This window comes from Camelus ferus, chromosome 2 (assembly GCF_009834535.1).
Source record: "Camelus ferus isolate YT-003-E chromosome 2, BCGSAC_Cfer_1.0, whole genome shotgun sequence".
In the NCBI taxonomy this organism is placed as follows: Eukaryota; Metazoa; Chordata; class Mammalia; order Artiodactyla; family Camelidae; genus Camelus; species Camelus ferus.
The window spans coordinates 99,352,656-99,374,931 of record NC_045697.1 but is presented as its reverse complement, the minus strand read 5'-3'; the positions used below and the strand labels follow the sequence as shown (position 1 = coordinate 99,374,931).

Genomic DNA, 22,276 nt, shown 5'->3' with positions numbered 1-22,276 from the left:
CCCTCAGTGAATTGATAAGCTCCCTGAAGGCAGGAAGAATGTTTTATTCCTCTGCTTTAGCTCTTACCATACTACTTAATAATATTTATTTACTTGAATAAAACGAGGGGTGTCAACTAGGCTATTTGGAAGGCTTTCATTTTGATTTTTACTCAAGTAATGCACTAATTATTCTACTGGAAATAATTTTTTTTTCCAGCATAGGTACTTACATTTTTTAAAAATCTGTAATTATTCATCATATTATTCCCAGAATTAGCAGTTATGTGTTTGGTATAGTTATTTTTTGACTATGCAGGGATTACCTTTATGTGTTTGTACATACTTACATGTTTAGCACTAAAACAATTATTGCATTGAGATTATTCACATTGTCAGACTCATTACACAGACTGAAAAGCACTTGATTCTAGCCATTCGTCCTTCATATCAACCATGAAAATTTGCTCAAACCCACTTTCTTTGAGTCTGAAAAAAATAAACCTGGGTGGTTTGTCTAGGTAATTAATAATCCTACCTTACCTTTAAAAAACCACCTTGTAGTATAAATCTGAGGCATATATTATCTTTAGCTTCTGAATGTATGATTTTGCCACACTTTGCATATAGAAAGTTTTCACTATTGTGTATATTGAATGATTAGTCCAAAAGACATAAAGATGGAACCAGGAAAGATGAAACCATTTACAAGCTCACTTTTGGCGGGGCAGACTGTTCACAAGGTTTTACTGATATTTTCCATTCTGATTCTACCATCACACCATTTGGGGAAGCTTAACATTTTCTCACTAGAAGATGTCTGGTGCTAAAATAGAATGTAGTTAATCAGGACTGAGGTGATGTGCAGTGCATACACTTATTAAGGAACAATCCACTGGCTCCTTATTGTGGCTGTTAGTTCCCAGGAAACACCTCCCTCCCCCCCTCTTTTGTTTGTTTCATACAGTGGCTTATTAGGAACCACTGCCTGGTTAAATGCTTTAGTAGGATGTACAAGAGCAGGTTGATGAAACTGTGCTGGTAAAACCATGATCTGAAGGAACTGATAGATTTCAACAATTTAAATAAAATTATGACTTAGTTTTATTAAATGTAGGGACAAATCTGCCTCGTACAAACATTTACTAAATATCTATCTGGTATCGGGCTATTTAAACTCGGTAAAACAAAGTTGGTGAAGCTAGTTTAAAGTTATCGTGACGATCTGTTAACATTTAAATATCTCCATGCAGTTAAAACTTTGACTTTTATCTGAGTGTTGTGGAATATGCTGTTTTTCTGTGGTTCAGTTTTAGAATTAAGGATAAATGTTTGGCTATTTAAAAAAAAGAACCATCATCAATCCATAATAACAAGTATGAATCTTCAGGGCTTAAGGATACATCTTTCAAAAAGTCTTTCTTTACAAGGTTTTAGACAAAGTCACATCAGTGTATTGCTGGAGATCATTTAAACATCTGAATTCATCAGAAGCAAGTAAAATGATCATTCAAATAATCTGCAGAAATAGGAAGAGTCCTATCTTAAAAAAAATCTGGAATTCGCCATTCTTCCAAGGAGTCCTTTTTCATCTTGGTGTAAAGTAGTTTTTGGACCACGAACTGGGCCCGAGGGGTGCTCATTGCTACAAGATTGTCATTGCTCTTAGGCTTTTTGGTTGACAAAGCTAGGAAATATGTGTGTGTCTTAAGAAAAACTGTCATGGATTTAGACTGATATTTTAAATTCAAATTTAACTTTAAATGATATGTACTTAACCTTTTAAAAAATTATTTTGATCAATTCAGGGTTTGATAGGCAAGTATTTATTTAAGATGTTTTTTATTGAGGTGTAATTGACAGACAACATTATATAGCTTTCAGGTGTACAGCATCATGATTTGCTATTTGTATATATTGCAAACCGATCTCCACAGTAAGTCTAGTTCACATCCGTTGCCACACATTACAGAATTTCTTTTTCTCGTGATGAGTACTTTTAAGATTTACTCTCTTAGCAGCTTTCAGATATGCAGTAGAGTGTTATTAACTGTAGTCACCATGCTGTGCCCTATAGGAAGAGTTACTTGCCTTGGGATAATTCAGTCTTAATTGAGAAACTAAAATTTAAAAAGCAGAGAAGCTTCTCTCTCCTTAATTGGCCAAGTAAATAAGAAGGAAAAAGGGAAGCCTGGGAGAGTGAAACTGCTCAGAGCCAACCGCAAGTCAGAACTTCCTAGCAATTGCTTTCACCCTTTCCTAGGGCTTGGGGGTGAGGGACTCCTCCATTTTTAAACTTTTGCCGTTGGGCTGCAACCTAACCTTCTAGTAACATGTTGTATTTCAGACTTTCTGTAGTGAGTAACCAACAGATTGCAGATAATCCACAGAAGGGAGCTATTTAGCATATAAAATCTGCTACTGCAAGATACCCATTGTACGTATTCTAAACAAGAGTATCACATACATTCAGTGTAGGTATTAAATCCAGCTCCACACACATCCACGCTTGGTCCTGATTCTTTCTACTTGCATTTTAACCAGAATGCTACTCTACATAATCAGTTGGCTCCAGAGCTCGTCATACCCTGGAATTCCAGGGTTGCTGCAATGAGCTTATCCCCTTAAATAAACCCTAAGCATTCTCCTGCGCCCATCCCTCATAACCACCTTCCACCCCAGGGCTCAGATTACATTGGCTTCCTTTTCTTCTTCTCTAATGCTCAGCTTGTTTCTTCTCTACTTCTTTCCTCTATTTTCAAAGCATGGACACTTTACTTTTCTGGCCTCTGGCAATTTGTGACCTCTCTAGAGCCCTCCCCAGGCCCCATCAGTTGTGGATCCTCTTTATTCTTTTCCTGTCAGTCATGCCGGGCTTCTCCAGTATCTTCTTTTACCTTCATATGCTATGAAGATTATAAATTCTTTTTCTATAATAGAAGAAGCTTTCTACTCTTTGATGTTATATGATTGGAGGGGCAAGATGCTGTTCTAAACAACCCTATATTTTAAGTTTTTCCTTTTGGAAAAATCATTTTATGTAAATAAAGAATTCTTTTTTTATTTTTGTCAGCACCCCATTTCACATGTATAAATAAAATAACATGTGATTTTATATTTTTGTTAAAAAATTGTATGTGTTTGTTGAAGAAAACGATCAAAATATAAACACATTTATATAAACATTTTACCTTAGCAAAAATTTAATATCAATTGTTTTGAGTTATGATGGTTGTTATTCTAATACAGCAGAGTGAAAAAGGTTGCCCAGATTAACCTGTCAACCTGAAAATGCTTTGTCTCACCATGACTTCACAGATGCTTGCTTTATTTAGCTTTAAGGAATAAAATAACCAAGCCACGACTCAGTTTTGTAATGTAACTGCTCCAACGTGTGTTTCTAAGTAGTTTGCAGATATTATATGTATCTTTTTTACATGGAAGAACTGGAAACCTAAATTGTTTGTCATCAATGTTAGGAATATATACCACAGGAGGCATACCTTGGTAAGAAAAAAATTCATGAAATTGTATCTTCTTGAAGGTTGATTTAAATCCTCTTTCTGATGAGTGATTTAAGTAAGATACAACCTAAGACAGAGGGGACCCAGGGGCCTCATGTCATGGTCATAGAGTGCTGGCTCTCAAATGAGATGTCTGGTTCGTCTCTTCTGGTCAGTGTCCCACCCATACTGATCACAGAGAACTTACTTCCGTAATCCCACAGTGGTTCCAGACCACAACATGTCTGTAACCGGGCAGAGGATGGGAAGGAGAATGCTGCAACCCTGTGTTCGTCAGCCCATGGTGAAATGGGCGTGGACTCCTGAATCTGTCACTTGGCTACTAGACAGTGAAATGAAGTCCTCTGGGCTGCATCCCCCTTGATGTCATGCCTCTTTGTTTTGGTGTTAAAGGTTTCTAATGTGAAGTAAGAGAGGACTGATTAATTCATTCAATTGTGTGTTCCATACTGAAATATGAGGGCACATTAGATCAAAGGTCCCAGAGGCTGACCATGTCTCATTTTGTCTTGCTCAAGTGAGGTTTAGCATATATCTCAACTTTCTGTGCCTGCACACATGCACACAACACCTGCTTACACACATATGTGAGACATATCACACATGTGAGTGCACGTACCTTGTTGGTGTCTGGTCATTGCTGTCATTCTGTCTGCCTCCAGAATTCTCCCCCAACCCTGAAAAAAAAAGACTCCAATACCACCACCAACAATGACGGCAAATTAGGATTATCCTAGCTTTGTGCACCAGAGGAAGGCTACAGCATGACATTTGGGGAGAAGACTTCTTAACAGACGTAATACAGGTACTGTTGAAAGTTTTATACCTAATTCACCGACCTACCTTTGTGTGTTGATGGCTCTGTTTCAGAAGCATACAGTGATAAATTCATAAGTCTGTGGATTTTTTTGCAGAATCTACAATACAGTAGGAAAACCAAAGATTAAACACATATAACAACTTAAACTAGAAAATCTTCCACCCTGGAAAGGATTTTCAAAGATAGTATAAATATAAGTTATTACCAATTTCTGTAATTTGGGCAGCCTATGTTGCCAATAATGTACAGCTAAATCTAGAAATAGAAAACAAAATAAAAAAGCCAGCATGTCTTTATGAAAATGAAGAGTATTATGTCATCATAATGAAACCCTAGACCAAATCTACATAGTAGAGGTGGAGAACATTTTAATTTATGATTGTAATTGAACTAACACAAATGTGACATCCAACTCATTCATCAGCATCACTCATGATCTATATTTAACATAGATTATGGGACAATATCATTAATAACAAACTCTGAGAATTGAGCCAACTCCTAAGTTATATAAGTAAATCTTAATGAACAGCAGATCCCTGGTATTCTATGTCTGTGTCTCGGGACATGGCAGAAATGGAGACTGGACTGTGCTGCGCCTGTTGAGTGAAGGGTGCTATGTGCCTGGCATTGTGTTGAGTACATGTGAGGAGAGACATGTAACAGCGTGCAGGTGAAGGAATTTAGAGAACCAGTGTGCTGGGGGGAAGCCAAGTGGGCCCCCAAGGAGGGAGCCACGTTTTTAGTTCATTCATGAGGCAGCTAACACAGATTTCAGGAGACAATTTGCTTTCTTTCTCAACCAGATTTCTTTGGCCAGGTCTGAAATACACCACGTACTATTTGTTGAATGCCTTCCCTGTGCCAGGTGGCTTACCTGTATTACGCCGCAGCAGTCCTCAGAATTGAGGAATTGCCAACCTTTCTACGGGTGTGGAAAGGCTCAGAGCAGTTAAATATATTGCTTAAAGTCACATGGTAGGAAATAAGGGAGTGTGGATTCCACGCATCCTTTACCCTAGATGCCCTAGCAAATCTTTAGATATTGCTTTAGGCTGACTGTGACCCACCAAAATTCATATGTTGAAACCTGACCCCCAAGGGGATGGTATTAGATGGTGAGGACTTTGGGGTGATTAGGTCATGAGGGCAGAGCCCTCGTGAGTGGGATTTGTGCCCTTGTAAAGTGGCCGAGAAAGCCCCCTTCCCCTTCCACGATGTGGGGATTCGACAAGTGTGCAGCCTGGAAGAGGTCTCTCACCAGAGCACACTGGCACCCTGATATTAGACTTCTAGTCTCCAGGACAGTGACAAATAAATCTCTGTTGTTTATAAGCCACCCAGTCTATGGTGTTTTTGTTACAACAGCACAAAAAGACTAAGACATATATTGTGCTGATATGACATAGATTGAGTTGAATAAATGTGGAGAAAATAAGTTCGCTAAATACAAGTGAAGGTGGTTGCTGGCAAATTAAATGAAACAACAACAAGCAGTATTAGTGGTTGGGGCGGAGGAAGGGCAAGGAGGGGAAAGCATCAGGATGCACCTAAAAACCAATTTTCAGCAATGCAGAAGAGGTATGGCCGATTGGAAAAGGAGAGCACCAACAAATGATCTGGCATGAAGAAGTGCATTCAAATTCAAGGACCGTGCAGAGGCTCTGTGCTGGTGCCTCATTCAGACATATCAGAGGTATCAAAGCCCTCAGGAAATGTATAGGCGAATGGAGAAAAAAGACATCCAGCAGCGTATTAAGAGCTGTCATTAACGATGTTAACAGAGTGCTATGGAAGCACAGGAGAGAAGAGAGGAGATTGTAACTGAGAGATTTGGGGAAGGATTGTTTGAGAATGGGGCCTTAAAAACAGACTGTGCTTTGGCTGGTGGTGATGGAGGCTGGGGTGGGGGTGAGAGTGTGTGAAAGGGCATTCCAGGCACTGAGATCCAGAGGAACTGACGGGAATACCAAGGGAGGCCTAGAGTCAGGGCTGTAAGCCAGACTGAGCCATCTTTGGAGAATGGGGGATATGATGCCAAGAAGTTTGGACTTCACTTAACCGTAGGGAGCCATGGAAGACTTCTGAGCAACTTAATGACGTCTGGAGTTGTGCTTATATGATGATCATTCTGATGCCTCTGTCAAGAGTGAAGAGAAATGAGAACACTGACATGGCTTTTGCATAGCAGTTTATATAAACGTTTGCTAAGGGAACCTCAATGAAGTCTATGGTAGTGGACAAGGAAGGAACACATACCAGAGACAGTCCCTGAAGAGTGGCATCAGACAAAATGTGAAGAATGGAGAGTAGCAAAGAATCGGGGGTGTGGCTCTGGGTCTTCTTGAGTAAAGGTCTCCTGTGTTCCAGGAGGGAGAGGAGGGACGCTGTTCGTAGAATAGACTTAAATTAGGAGCCAGCCCTTCACAGTATGCAGTGTGGGAGGCATTATTGGTTACAGATCCTTCTTCTGTCACACACACCTCAAGGTTATAAAAGATGATTAGTGAAGTTGTGTCTGGGAAAGACGATACCTGTACTACTGGTTATAGTAACTAGGTCTGTGTATATCCAGAAGAGGTTGTGTACTGGGTGGCACTGTGAATACCACTGGCCATCCATTCAAAAATTATTTTTGTTTTTATTTATTTTGGGGGGAAGATAATTGGGCTTATTTATTTACTCTAATGGGGGGACTGGGGATCCGGGACCTCCTGGGCTAATGCTGAGTGGAGCACTCTACCACTGAACTGTACCCTCCCCCCATCCATTCACGTTAGTCTCACTGTTTTAACTGCAATACATGTTTTGCACATCTTTGAAATATATTCCTATATACCCAGATATATTACTTAATATAAATATGTTAAGTACATCTTTGATATATATATATGAAATATATTGTATATATCTTTAAATCAACTTTATCAAGGAAAAGATGGCCTCCCTTGTCTTGAATTAACTATTTTTGTTTTAACTTGGAGTTTTATCTCGATTCCTTGCATAACCCTTGAGGCAAAAGGAAATTGTGCCATTATTTCCTAATGCAGCAGGCTATTAAAATACTTCACCCTCTCTCATAACCATCACAACCATCACCACTCCCACAACCATAGTGTATCTTATCACCCAGGCACGATTATGATATGCAGTGTGCTAATGTAATGTGAGCATATGCATTCGAGCATCTTTCTGTTTTCTGATTTTCCAGTCTAGAGATGGCTTGAATAAGTGTGAGAAGCTGACTGACAGCAGACACAGGTTCTGGCCTTAGCTTCTCTCAAACTGGCTCTGTGACCTTGAGCAAGTCACTTTGTGACTTTGGATCTGAGTCTCCTTTGTGGTAAATGGATGGAGTTGGACTAGGTGGTCCCTAGGGTCTCCCCCACCTGGAGGAGACTGTGCTCCCGATGCCTGGGACTGAGCATCCCTGCCCTGTCTCTTCCCACCTCTGTCTAGTACTAAGTGCCTACGCAACGTCTACAGACAGTTCAAAATGTTTGCTGTTATACGTTCAGAATATGTCGTTGCCTGTATTTTAAAATCTCTTGGCCTCAGAGACTACGCATAGCCCTTGGCAACCAGACTCCATAGGGATGTAAGTGTGTCCATGCTGGCCCAGGAAGACAGGGGGCGCAGTGTGTGTGGTATCAAAGAAGTGGTTTATTTAGCAGACGACCTCTAAATCAGGGTTTGTTTGGGCTCAGAATCTAGCAGGGATATTGAGTTGAAGTCTGTGCATCTTGATTTGTCTGGTTGGTGAAATTTTGAAGTCTGGGGAAATTGCATGAAGGCAGGAAAGGTAATGAAATTTATTGGGGCAGTCCTCCTAAATTCGCCGGCAGAAATCACATCTGTGTGCAGAGAAGCAAAGGAAAAAAAGAAACATTAGAAAGGGGCCAAGGAAGCTACAGGAGTGTCCGAAATAAAGTTGAGTTCTACTGTTGTTGCCTTTGAGGTTAAGGAATAAAAATGTCCCTTGACATAGCAATGTCTAGATCAGACTTTTGCCATTAACCCTTAATTCACTTTAAATTGCTGTTGATGTTAATGCTGTGATGTTTTGTTGTGATGGGTTCAATCTATGACTGAGGTTAAGAAGAAGATATTTAGTTATAGGAAGCAAGAGTGCAACAAGAATTACATTTCCAGGAGGGGCAACATTTGATGAAATTATTGCAGATTTTAATTCTGTACTGAAAGAAAGTATCTCTGCAAACCTTTTTACTGAGTGTATTTTTCAGAAAATTGAGCTAGTTAGAAATAAAAGTTGGCAAATAGCATTGAAGACTTTCTTTCCTGTTCCCTTTGTCTAAAAACACAAATAAAAATAAACAAATGTTTTCTGATATATTTTTGGATGATAATGTGGTATAGTTGTTTGACACCTGGTAGAAACTTGACCCTCCCTTGCTTTCATAAAGTAACAGAATAGACTACTGGCTCCTGAATGCAGCCTCTTGGCTTTCACAAACAAGATAAGTTTCTAATGTTTTTGGTTCTCAAAAAACTCTACTGAAGCCATGATTTCAACATGACTTCCTTTCAGGGGGTCACTTTTTAAAAGCTGCTTAATCTTAGGAATACAGTATTGAGTGAGAAAAAAAAAAATCAACTCCCTAAAGACTGTTTAAAGGATGTTATTCTTTTGATAAATTGCAAAAATAAGCCAAACTTCATAGGTAAATAGAGAAAAGAGACAAAGTACTTTCAAGTTTAGGGTATGTCTCTTCTTAAGGTAGAAGAAGCATATAGGTCAGTGGTAAAGGCCAACCTAAATGAAGAAACAGTTCCTTGAAGAAGATTTTTCAATAGGAAGTGAGGCCCTAACGATCTTCCAGTAGAGTCTTTAATCAGGTCATATCTGAAATCTAGGGTTCAACTCTAAGAACCTAAATGTCTATACAAAACAATTTATTGAATGAAACTGGAGTTCCGTGACTCAGTAGTTTGTTACCACAAATGCCCTAACTTCATTACTTAATAAAGATAAAATTTAGTGTATTATTAATCACCTGCAACACATTGATTATAAGGGATAGGAAAAAGCTGAACAGTGTGTTTTTATGTCTACACACATGTAATAAAGCTGTTAACATAATAACGAAGAAAATGATTTTGAAAAGGCTGCTCAAGTGACGTTGTTGAGGGGGTGGGAGACATAAAGGAGAGGAGGTAGGAGCAAAGATATCTTGGAAAGTTTCTAAATGATTCCTTTAAAAAAAGCAAGCTAGCTGAAGCCTTGAGAATCAGTGTTGGATAAAGGGAGCACCATTTTTGCTAAGAAAGGAACGACCCCAATATTGAACGTGATGGATTTGTGATTTTATCAGGGAAGAGAGGGAGGACAGGGAATGGGGGTTGGGGGTCCATTAGCAAGATATTGCCGAAACTGCTTTTGCTGGGTGAATAGGAAGCTTCCTGACTATTGTTTGTTGAATATATGTTTATTGCTTAAATCTATTTTGCGTATGTTATTTATTTATAACTTTAAAGATAATTTAATATGTAAAACCTCCTCTGCTGAGATGTGGGTATTAATTTACAAGCATCATTTATTGCACTTATGGCTGATGGATTGTTATGAGTCAGATCTAATAAACTTGTAAGGATTCATAGAATATCGGTCTGAAAAACAAAATAAGTATCTGTGTGGTTGCCACGTAACTGCATCTGCCAGGAAGGCTGGATTACATGAGAAGACCGCTGGGCCCCATGTCTTGCTGAGGCTGGGGTAGGGGGGTGGTGCGGGTGATGGGCAGTAGGAAGAACAGTAAAATGGATGATTAATACCTTCTAATTGAATGGATATTGGCAGCAGTCTGTTGCCCAGGACATTAAGTGTCTGGCAAAACAGAGATCTCTTGCTAAACCTGGTTACACCCGCCTGGAAGCGCCTGGTCTGTAGATGGGGCCAGGTGACGCTAAGGAAACCGGAGCTTTGTTGAAACAAACCAGGCACGAGATTCAACAAGCAGAAAATTGCTGTAGGCCTCAGGGTTTATTTTCTCTCTGCGGATAAAGAATCCTGCCCTCCGTGGACATTACAAAGTGGTGTTAGGGCCAAGAGGTTTAGAAAAACGGCAGCGGCATCCCAGCAGATTTCTTTGATGCGGAGGAAAGTTTGCGCTGAGTTGAGTTTGGTGTTTTCCGCTTTGGACGCTGAGGTCCCGCTGAGGTCCCTTCTCTCCACACGCACTTAAGTGAGGGGTAGGGAGAGCCACGTGGTTCGTGTTTGTCTTTGGATGGACCTAGAAGTCGGAGAGCCCCCCTCCCCCAGCCTCAGCTTTCCGATGAGCAGAGAATGACATCAGTGCTGCAGCGAGGCTGAGAACCCAGGCCACCACTGGCTTTTTACATGTTAATCTGCATTTCCAGTTGTGACAGGATTTCCACATGCGTTTTCACACAGCCTCCCATTTCCTTTTTTGTTTTTCTCCATTCCCTCCTCCCTCAACACACACTCACCCTCACACATTCACACACGCTCTCTCTCTCTCCCCCTTTCTCTCTGTGGGTTTCCCCCTCCCTGCGTTGCCGGCTCCTGGTTTTCACACAAAGCCCCCGGCTGACCTCGGGAAGTAGAAGGGGACACTGGGTTAAGAGCTGCCTGTTACTGTAATCATATATTAGACCTGAAGCTTGATTGGCCAAATTGGATTAAATAAATATTTAGCAGGCAGAAGCTGTCCTGCCCGGGAACATCAGAGGAGTGTGACAGACTCCTCGAGCAGCCCTGGCGTCAGGCCCCACAGTGCAGCCGCCACTGCTGGTTAACCCAGGTCTCGGCCATCCCGGGAAAAGACCCTTCTGCGGTTCTGTACCAGCGAAGGTACAGACAGATGTCAGCAAATTCTCATTTATAAGAAGGAAGGCTCATGTGTGTACAATGCACTCTGTGTTGATGTCTCTCCATCCTGCCCCCCAGCCACAAACACACAGTCCAGGGCCCCTTACTTTGCTCCTATTAGGAGGATGTTTGAGTGCATTTTAGTTAATCTCTGGAAGCAATTTACAGAATAAGGAACAGTGACACATTCAGTTTACCTCAAAAGACAAAGAGGTTAACTCTAAGAAGGCTTATGGGCTGGGCCTGAGTGGAAAAAAGCCAACAAGGAAATCTCTAGGGGCAAACCATGCCTTCTTAAGGGTCACCTGGTCCATCTGTCATCTGTCTTGTCTGTGTGTCTGTGTATGTATGTTTCTCTCTCAATTTTTCCTCCTTTCCTTCCTTCCTTCCTTTCTCCTCTTTCCTCCCTCCCTCCATTCCTTCCTCTCTTGACATCTCTGTTTCCTCATAGTAGTTTTTTTGCACCCTGGCTCCCTGCACCCACTGGCCTCTCTCTGTGTCTCTGTCCTTTTTGTTCTGCCACCGTAGCTAACTGCCTCTTTCTCTGTGTTCCCGATACATTTCCCTGAGTCAGAAGCTGATGGATCAAGTTCGTCTTTTCAAGCCAGCCTGTGTCACACAGAGACCGCGGGCTTTCCTCGGACCAGGGACTCCCCCTGGTTCTATCAGCTATAATCAAAGGGAGATGGCCTCTTGCATAGATCTTGTAGAATTTGGTCATTTCGCTTAAAATGGAAATACGGGAGATCAACACTGCTGGTGAAAGTGTTTGAAACTAGATTAGGTCTTTGAGTATCATAGTGCCTTTTCCAATCATTTGTTACTCATGCAAACCTACTTTTAAAAGGACTTTGCGTAACATTTTTCTAGAAAAAAAAATTACTGGTTGACTATACTTATTTGGAATTTGTGGTGATTTTGGCTTTTTGGTTGATGTTTCCTTGGACTAGAAAAGACTTGCTTTAAAAACAGTGTCTGTTAGTATTGAAATAAATGATTTGCAGGGGGATGTTTAAAACTCTTAACAAGCTGCTTTGTAGCTCCGCTCAAGCACTTCAGAAGCGCTCTTTATATATAAACAGTCAATATGCTAATTACAAATAAGCCTTATATACTTATTAAAGCACTTAACTGACTCCAAGTCACTGTTAACTAAGCAACACTTTGTTAACCTTAGTTAGCTTGAGGTGTTGTGTAATCCTGAGATCAATGAAACTTCTTCTAAAGTATGTTATGATTTATTCTTCCTAAGCAATGACATTTCTCCATTTTCTGTCAGTCTGAATTAGAGGGAAATAACAAAAAATATCAAGATAACAAAAACGTCAAGACGAATAAGGAACTAATGTACAGCCAGCCCTCCATATCCACAAGTTCTATGTCTGGAGATTCAACGAACTGTGGAACAAATATATTAGAAAGGGGGGAGGGTATAGCTCAGTGGTAGTGCGTGTGCCTAGCATGCCTGAGGTCCTGGGTTCAATCCCCAGTACCTCCATTAAGTAAGTAAGTACATAAATTAAGAAAGAACTCTAATTACCCTCCAAATAAAATACAAATAAAACAAAACAGATCAAATATATATATATATATATATATATGAAAAAAAATTCCAGAAAGTTCCCCCAAAAAGGAAAACTTGAATTTGCTGCACAAGCCAGCAACTATTTAGATAACATTTACTTTGAGTTTACAACTACATTTGACCATTGAAGAACTCGGGGTTAGGGGCACTGCTCCCCACTTCCCCTCAAAAATCCACACTCATGTAACTTTACGCCTGGCCCTAGGTGTCTGTGGTTCAGCATCGGTGAATTCCGCCAGCAATGGATCCTGTAGTCCTGTAGTATTTATTGAAAAAAAAATCCACATAAAAGTGGACCCCCGCAGTTCAGCAGGTCCAAATGTGTTTACATGGCACTTACTTTGTATTAGGTATTATAAGTAATCTAGACATGACTTGAAGTATACAGGATGATGTGCATGGGTTATATGCAAATACTACATCATTTTATATAAGGGACTTGAGCATCTGTGGGTTTTGGTATCCACAGGGGATTGGTCCAGATATGGAAGGATGATTATAAATTAAGCAACGAAAATCTGACCACAGGAATAGAGGGTATATGGGAAATCTCTACCTTCCCCCTCAATTTTGCTGTGAACTGCTCTAAAAAAATTAAATTTTAATAGTTTTTTAAAAAATCAAGCAAATATAAAAATCTAAGCATCAGAGAAAGTTAGTATCCTGATCTGAGAAATAGGAACAGAATACCTTTTATTTACATGATGTTTTTCTTAAGTTTGTTCAAAGAAAGGCAGCCAAAAAATGTGCTATTCAAAGAATTCAGCAAATGAGGAAATTTATTTCTAAAGTACTTTTTAAAGTTCTTTTCACTCTCCAGAAAGTGATTCCAGAAATAAGGATTACTGAAGGAGACTACGTGGAAGGGTTGTTGACACTGTGAAGATGTTTGGGTGGGAGGAAGACAAAAGAACTTCAGTTTGGTAGAAAAAACAAAATTACAGGAAGCATGGGGGCATGCTCCAGAACATCAGACGTCTTATTTAAAAGTGAAAACGTAATTAAATATGACTTAAAATAGCAAAACATCATATAGAAAACATTTTCATATGTCTCTACAGTTCTAGGTGGTACGAGGTCTGAAGAAGAAATGACATGATCAAGTAGTTTCTTAGCATGTTGGTGAATTTTAGTGCCAGGAACCCCCGGCTTGCTCAGGGAAGAGGAACTTAAAGGCAGAACAGCAGGGCCTCATGGCTCCTGGAACTTGGGGTGTGATTTAATGTTCTGCTGTCGCCGTCCTGAGATTCTTAATTTCAGTGAACTTGTGCATCCATCAGTCAATGATTTAGCATTTCACACTGGATCCTACAAGTTGTATAATTGGTCTTGCTGGAATTGAAGTTTCCTTCACAGAGTCTTGGGATACAAGAACCATAACCTGAGTCATTCCAGAACGAAAGAAACACAGACCCCACCTTTCTTCCAACTCTGCCACCTCATTTCTTTTTTTCCCTTTTTAAGTGAAGTGTAGTCAGTTTACAATGTTGTGTCAATTTCTGGTACACAGCATAATGCTTCAGTCATACACATACATGCATATGTTCATTTTCATAGTCTTTTTCTTTATAGGTTACTAGAATATATTGAATATGGAGATGTGACCATGTTGTCCTTCTCACCACTCAGTTCACACAGCCTACAACTGGCTGAGGCTTGAAATTCCTCTAGTAATGATGAAGCCCTCAATTTTGTAATTAGAAACCAAAAAAAAAAAAAAAAATCATGGAATCAACTAGTATCATGATAACCTAAGCAACCAATATACTAAAGTGTGGTTAATCAGTAAATAGTAGAAAAGTCTACTGTCACATTCCTCCCCATTTAAACATGGAAAAGGGACGTAGAAGGACAGAGAAGAGGGAAAGTGTCATGAAGGGGAGGAGGGTATTGAGGAGGGAACAATGACATGTGTCTTCACCATTTTGCGGTTTTTGCCTTTAACTCTTCCTTGCTGCTGTGTTTCAATGCTTGTAATTGACCCTTCAGTCCTTCCAACCCCGCTTGCCTTAATTGATAAAGCTGTTTTTTAATATGGCAGTTTTGTAAGGAGGGCACTTAATTCCTGCAGGAATGGCTGTTCGGTGTCTTCAAAGCTGCTGACTCCTCAATGGTGGAACTGTCCTCCGTCCTTGCCCTGCCCCTCACTGACCCATTTTTGTACTAGTGAAGGTCCAGGGCAAAGTCTTCCTTAACCCCTTTGTCAACTCAGGGTATGAATCTGGGTCCACAGACTCTGCCTGGAAGTGTATTCTGGTGGTGGACCACTCCTGTGTGGTCACAGGGCTTCTCTTGGGAGTTGATAACCTGGACTTCTTTCTGGCAGTGTGGCTCCTTTGATTCCACTGAAGAAGAAAAATAGTCAGGTTCTGTCTTCCACCTGATTAAAAGGATCTGCATTTCTACAAGAAGAATGTCTATTTTAGAATTCGTTCTAGCAGCTTCATTCTGTGAGAGCCGTTAGGATAGAAGAGACACATTACCTAAGACAAGGCTTGAAGGTCCTTCACCTCTACAGCCAGGGGGAGGACGAGCAGATGACAGTGGATGCTGGCCGGTCCCCACGTGGTCACCCGGCTGGGCATCCACACCAGATTTTCCTTACAGCCAATGGGTCTGCAGTTTCAACCTTCATCACAATCTAATGGAAGAAAAAGCGTGGCTCTCTTTTCCTCCACTTCTGTCTTCTCTGTTGCCCCATGGCATGATTAAGGGTCTAGCATCTTGCAAAACAAATGAACAATTTTAGCTTTCCTTTCTTCCTTAAAAAGAACACCATCGACAGACTGTGGCATAACAACAGATGACTCGTAGTTGCTTCTTGAGCCTGAAAGCCCAGTCTTCTCCAGCAAACAAACACAGCCTGTTCCTGTACCTTATGCACGAGCTAACAAGTGCTGTCACGACTGGATAGATGCTAGTATACTTGAGTTTCAGCTGTTCCCTGAGATAAACCGTCACATCTGAATAGTGATACAACACTAATAGAGGAGCCGTGAGGGTTTCATTGTAACTTCAGTGTTCTAAAGCTCCCTGGTGATGGGAGTTATACGGCTCTGTTTTACTAGCCTCCAAGTCGTAATGGATAAAATGTGGGCAGTTTCCAGTTTAGAGAGTGATGACTATCTCACTTCAAAGAAAATACCCTTTTGTGGTGAATATCAATAGCAACGGTGAGGCAGCATCATGGGCAAATTAAATTTCACTGTCACCTAGAAATTTCATTCTACTTTTTAATGCAGTTTTCTATTATATTGGAAAGTTAGTGTTGCTTCTAGAAAGTAACAACATCGCTTGATATCATGTTCGATTTTTCCCTCCTTTCCTGTCCACTCATAACAAAGCACCAAAATGGTCACGTGGGATGTGCTCTATCTCAACCTTGCATTTCAGGGGCTGTCGGGCACTTTGCCCCCGTCTTGCTTATTGTGCATCAGAAACTATCAGGAGCTCTCTGTGGCCCACAGAACTGAGCCCCATTTCCACCATAGCCAGCTGTTCATGCTGCTCTGTGGCCCAGCTCCAGCCACCACGCTGCTTTCGTGGGCCTGGTCTCCACCCAGACACGGCTGTGCCCTTTCCATGCCTTGCCTCTGTGGCCTCCTTCCATGGTTTTGTTCAAGCAGTGTCCTTTTCCTGGAGTGTTTCTCCCTAATCTTTACAAATCCCATCCTGCCCATCCTTCAAGATCCACAGCCTCTACAGGAGGCCTTCCCTCATGCCTCCAGTAAGAGTGCCTCTCCTTCCTCTGCATGCTCATCGCAATTTGTTTGTTCCTCCTAACACTCCATGCTCTCTGTATTTTTATATATTTCCTGGTAGCCCATAGACTACCTGAAGGCAGGGTCCAGGGTTCATCCTTGTTCCACCCAGAGTGCTTTGTACGGAGCCTTAAACAAGCACAGTACGTACCAATTCATGTTTGCTAAATTAGTAAATTTGAAGTTGGTTATTAAATGTAACTATGTTTTAAGTTTAAAGGAAGCTATTATGGGCATGACACTGATGGAGAAAGAAGGTATCAGTAAGGAGAGGGGAAGGTTCAAATGAATCCTGTGATGCTGAATTAGGATCAGAGTACTAGTATAACCTACTGTATATACACGTGCACAGAGAGCTATAGAAATATGCATATCCATGTATAACTGGGTTGGTATGTATCCATATGTTACCTAGCTCCGTCTGCTGAGGAAGCCTAGAAGCAGGAAGCTCACGTAGCACCTTCTCAACACTACTCTCCAGTAAAAGAAATCAAGCCTCCTTGGAGAAGCAGTTGTCTTTCAGGGCTCAGGTGGGGAAAATACAAAATCTACCTGGAACATCTTACAGCGTCAGTTAATAAGGAAATGCTTTCCCCAAAAGACAGGGGCTTCTCAAAAGGGCACAGGGGTCAATGTACATGTGTTTCCAGTGACCAAAGCTGGTACATCTTGGGCAGAAAAATAAAGATGTTATGGAATTTTAACCCATGAAATAAAATAAATATCCAGAAATCCATACCAATTTTTAAAAAGTAGAAGAAGTGACAGCTCTTCTTTAAGGAGAATTCCAGATAATAAATGTGGAAGGCAGGTGGGATCACCATTAGGCAGATGCCACAGTAATAATTGTTTCAGGCAAGACCCACGGATGGATGCTAAAATTAGTGGGTAACATTTGAGGAGAAACAGGATTTGTATGGTGTCAGCATATCTCCCTCAAGATACTTTTTGACGACAAAGGGAAAGATAGTAACTTTTCAGTGGAAAAACTTGCAGACACCATGCTAACCAAGTGATCAAGGGAAACAGCACGGGTAATAAACCATCTGACATCATGAAGCCCTTGCTGTGATACACGGAAAGGAACACAGCATCATTTTTGTAATGTTCTTACGAAAAAAACATAAGCTCATTCCAGTCATAGAAAAACATTAGACAGACCGAAACTGGGGGCCATGCTACAGAGTAACTGTTCAGTATCCTTTGAAAGGATCAAGGCCAAGGAAGATGTGGGAAGATGGAGGAACTGTTACAAACTGGAGGAGACTAAGAAGAGAGGATAACTCAATGCAGGGTGGGATAATCTTGAATAGGATCCTGCAACACAAAAAGATATTAGTGTAAAAAATGGTGCAACTCTAATAAGGTCTGGAGTTTAATTAATAATATGGTAGGAATGTTAATTTCCTCTTCTTTATAATTATACTAAGGTTATGTAAGACAGTAACATTAAGAAAAGCAATGTAAAGGATTAGAAGTGCTTTGTACCATTTTTGCAACTTTTTGATGGATCCAAAAATAGTTCAAAAATTTAAAAAAAAACCTTTAAAAGGGAGGCTATTAGTAATTAATTTTGTAAAGTTTCTTTAATCAAAGAGGACCCAAACTCCCTTTAAAGAAAATCAAGCAGTCAAACAGCCTCTGTAGTCTTTCTAGTCATCATTCTTTCCCATGTCTTACATCTCTTGTGTCCACTTGTTTCTAGATATATGGGTCTAACAGGCTGTGCAGAAAGCTCTTTCCCTGGGCAGAAACTACAGAGCATATGCCATTTCTGTATGTGGATGTTTGGGTTTTCCAGCTGACCAGAGCTCTGTCTGAAATCTCTCCTGAGAACATGATGCAAACAGCAGTATTTTCTCCTTTTCCTGCGCCTTCCCATCACCCTGGGAAGTTCTTTGAGCAAAAGCAGAGGCTGCCCTCTTTGTACCTGTGCTCTATCCACCCTCCTGTTTCTTCTTGCATTGTGACTTGGTGGAGTGTTCACGATCTCCAGTCCTAAGATGACTGGACTGGTACAGTAGCCACTTCCTTTGCCTTCTGTGCACTCTTCTTTCCCAACAAACCAGTTGACATACTTTTTTTCCCCCAAAATGTTTTATTTTGGAAATATTCAAACATACAGAAAAAATAGATTGAATATAATAAACCCTTTGTCAACTTGTTCTCAACCAGACAGGTACCATTTCCAAGAGTCATCAATGGTCTCTGCTCTGCATGGTGAGGATAAAGGTGACTCTACTGGACTCAGTTCTTACATGTCTTTCATACTTATTTATAATCTTGGTTTGGAGACAATACTGTGTTCCTTGGCCACTTTATCTTATCAGTAGGAGCTACTGCGCCAGTGTAGGGACCCGCAAAAAATCTTCTCTCCCACCTCTTTGCACAATGCAGATTGAGGTCATTTCTGGGATGGCTAATGAAAGAAGGACCTCTTTAAACATTTGCTTAGGGGCCCAAATTGAATTTATGCTTTTACTCTAATCTTAAAGTCATTTTTTTGCTCTAACGGTCGAATTCTTCTAACAGAAGCTGAAATCATGTTTTGCTGATTGTGTTACCAAACACTGAAGGAAAAGGGGTAATGAAAGGTCACCAAACCAGAGTCCTTCCAGTTGTTAATCTGGGCAGTAACTCAGGTTTAGGAATCTCAGTTTATATTCCTAACAAAGAATTCCAGCAATTTTTGGTCATAGAAAGTGATGCTCTAAATGGATACTGAAATGAGATGAATAAGATGTTCATTTCCTGAGGGTAAGAGAGGTCTTTTTTTTTACATCTGTATTGAAGTAGGATATCAAAGCATGAAGCCACATCCCTTTAGTGTAGTAGTTGGGAGTGAAACTTGCCAGATGGGGAAAGTACACTTTAGAATAACTGACTTTAGTGATTTTAATAATCATCTAACAGTTTTTCAATAGCGTATGATTTTTATTTCATGGTGGTGAGAAAGAATATCATTTCTTGGTTCAGGATAACAGAATTCAAGATGTTTACATGGAGAGAAAATTTCATGTGTTACAAATTAGAAAAAGAGAACATTTTTCTGTAAGTAATTTGAAAGGTAGAGATTGCAGAGATGGCTCTTCATATATTTTAACTTAAAACAACTTTTTAATGTACACACAAAGATGCAATCAAAAGAAGAGGAATATCCTTGTGTCCACCTGTGGTTTTGCCTCTACTTTGACAATCTCAGAATTGCTGTTACCTGCATATTCTCTTTTACCATACTTCTCCACCTTGGCAGTAGAATTTCTTTCTGTGATTTTAGTACAATTCAGCTGCTATCTCTGGATTAGAGTGACATTATGGGAGCCCAGAGATTTTAAGAGTTTCTGTTTCTGGGGAGAGAAGAGAGTAGGTTGAAGACATTTGGGGTCAGTATCATGTGTTTTATTCCATGGTTATATTCAAACATTAAGAAGAAGAAAGAAATTAAAATGTGCTATTTCTGCTGAGTGGAGATGGGAAAGAGCTCATGTCTTGTTGAGAAACAGATCTCGCATTCCTACAGACGTCAGACTTCGGAAATATATAGCAAGATGGTCGCTCAAGGCAGGGTCATAAGTGAGTCTCCTAAATGTATTGGTCTATCACTTTTTGCAAAGTTCTCTTCTTTCCTAATAAAGGGAGGTGGTAATCAAACAACTAGCTTTTTTTCTCCTAGCTAAAGAAACTAAGCAGCAGGCCTATAACCAACAACAGGGCCAGTAACTTAGGACCCTATTATGCATTATCAGAAAAAAGTCATCTACCTTTTAATAAACTAGGGAAGCATCTAAATATTTTTAGAAGGCTTTCATTCCAAGGTTTAAAATCTTTAAAATTTATTTTAGCATTTAAAGGTGTAGCCTTGTGGGGTGTGTGTGTGTGTGTGTTAGTGTGTGTTAAGTGGAAAACTTCATTCCCCAGTGTGCAGGACAAGCAAGGCATTTACTATAATTTTTAGGAGGGTTTTACTGTAATGCACTCACCCATATTTCCAGGCCTGAGATTATGAGGCAATTCTGTGAGTCAGGAAACCAAAAAGAACACAAGAACCAAAGACACCACTGGAGGCTTATGTAAAATCAGTAGTACGTGACGTGCCGTCAACAGTTACAGGCATTGAAGGTTACAGTCCTGTGAGTTGCCACGACTGTTCCGGGTCAGTGACACAGGGAGGTGCAGGAGTGGTGCCCCCTGCAGGCGGGCCAGTCAGCCATGCCTCTCACCTGGTAGATTGTCAGTGCCCGGTTGCCCTGCCACCTGAAGCCTAGGGTGCAGGAGCCAGAGTTTTTGCTACGGTAGGTGCAATGAGTAACAAAAAGGCAAGTCTAGGGGAAAAGGCCAGGTCTTCTGTTGTCCCAGAGACTCAGTGCTGGTCTGGAGGCTACTTAAACAGTCTTGTAGACTGACTACTTTTCAGCATGTTAATTACCTTCTGGAAGGACCCTATCATGCGCAGAGCTCACATGGACCACAGACACCCTTAGGACTCTGGCCCCATCTGCCTTGAAGGGCCAGCTTTATCCTTACACCCATTGGATCTGGGCTGCTTCTGTCTTAGCTGACAGCAGCTCGGCTTCATCTTGGCTGTATCCCTTGTGCCAGGAACCCTCAGGGAATAGACAGAGATTTGGCAAAACTCCTGGCAAATGGATGGCGCCCCAGTGAGCACTGAGTGCAGTGTTTCTTAGTGTCGCCTGACGCATCTACAGCTGCCTTCTCACTCTTCCTCGGGAAACAAGGGCCACTGCAGGGCAGGTTTTTAAGTGAAAAACAGGGAAAAGGAAAAGAAACTAAAGCCCAGAACTTAAAACATAGAGGGAAGGGTTCACTTTTCCAAAACTTTTGCATATTGGGTGAGAAATAAATTTAAATCTTGTGCCTAATTCCCCTGATCTTTCAGATTTAGCTGAGGCAGAAAACCAATCCATTGTCTTATCGACTGGTATCATTAGCCTGAGGTTAGGGACCCACTGTTTTCTCTAAAGCAGACCTGCCTTATCTTTGCTGGTATATTATCCCTCTATCATTTTTGCGCTCTCTCTCTCTCTCTCTCTGTCTCTCTCTCTTGCACACTCTCTCTGCTGCCTTTGATATGGTAATGATCTTGCACAAGAAAAGCCATTTTTTAATATAAGTGCTTAAGGAATTAAAGGTGAGTGAGAGGTGGAGGGTGTTAAGAAGGATGACAGTTTGTCATTAAAAAATAAATAAGTATACCCCTTGGAATAAAAAGAGAAAGAAAGAAAGAGGAAGGGAGCCAAAGTGGGAGGACAGGCGGGTATCTCTCGGCGAGGGCTGGAGCCAGTGTTCCTAACAGGCTGGCTTTAAGCCCTTTAATGTCGTGCAGGTGCCCCCACCCTGCAGCCCATCATTGATTTCCCTCTGCCCTCCACAGACCTGGCTGCAGTTAAGCCTTGTGTCCTCCACGTGATGCTGAGCCGAATCAGATTTTCCTTTTAGTTGTTCGATCAAATTTTCCTTCCTAGAGCTTCGAAGGCACACTTGGGACCACCTAGTAATTGCCTCCCCACACTGAACTGCTGATACCTTTATTGGATTGGCATAGGGTTTCCGAGGACTGTGTTTAACATGCAGTGAGCCGCAGCAATGCAAACAGCTCCAGTGTTTAAACAAGCATCCATTAGGGCAGGAAACAAGGCGGTGCCAGCCCATTTGGTGCTCTGTAGTGCTGGCAGCTTGAGGTGAGCAGGGCAGCCGGGGCGCTGGACTGGGAGAGGGCAGGCGCGAGGGGACAGGGAG

The 22,276-nt window shown here is 41.0% G+C and overlaps 1 protein-coding gene across 4 annotated transcripts in view; it reads left to right on the top strand.

The window, feature by feature from the left end:
- The window catches only part of MAML3 (mastermind like transcriptional coactivator 3), a 391,314-nt gene that overhangs the window by 179,239 nt on the left and 189,799 nt on the right, over positions 1 to 22,276 (top strand). The gene's annotated exons all lie outside the window — the stretch shown is intronic.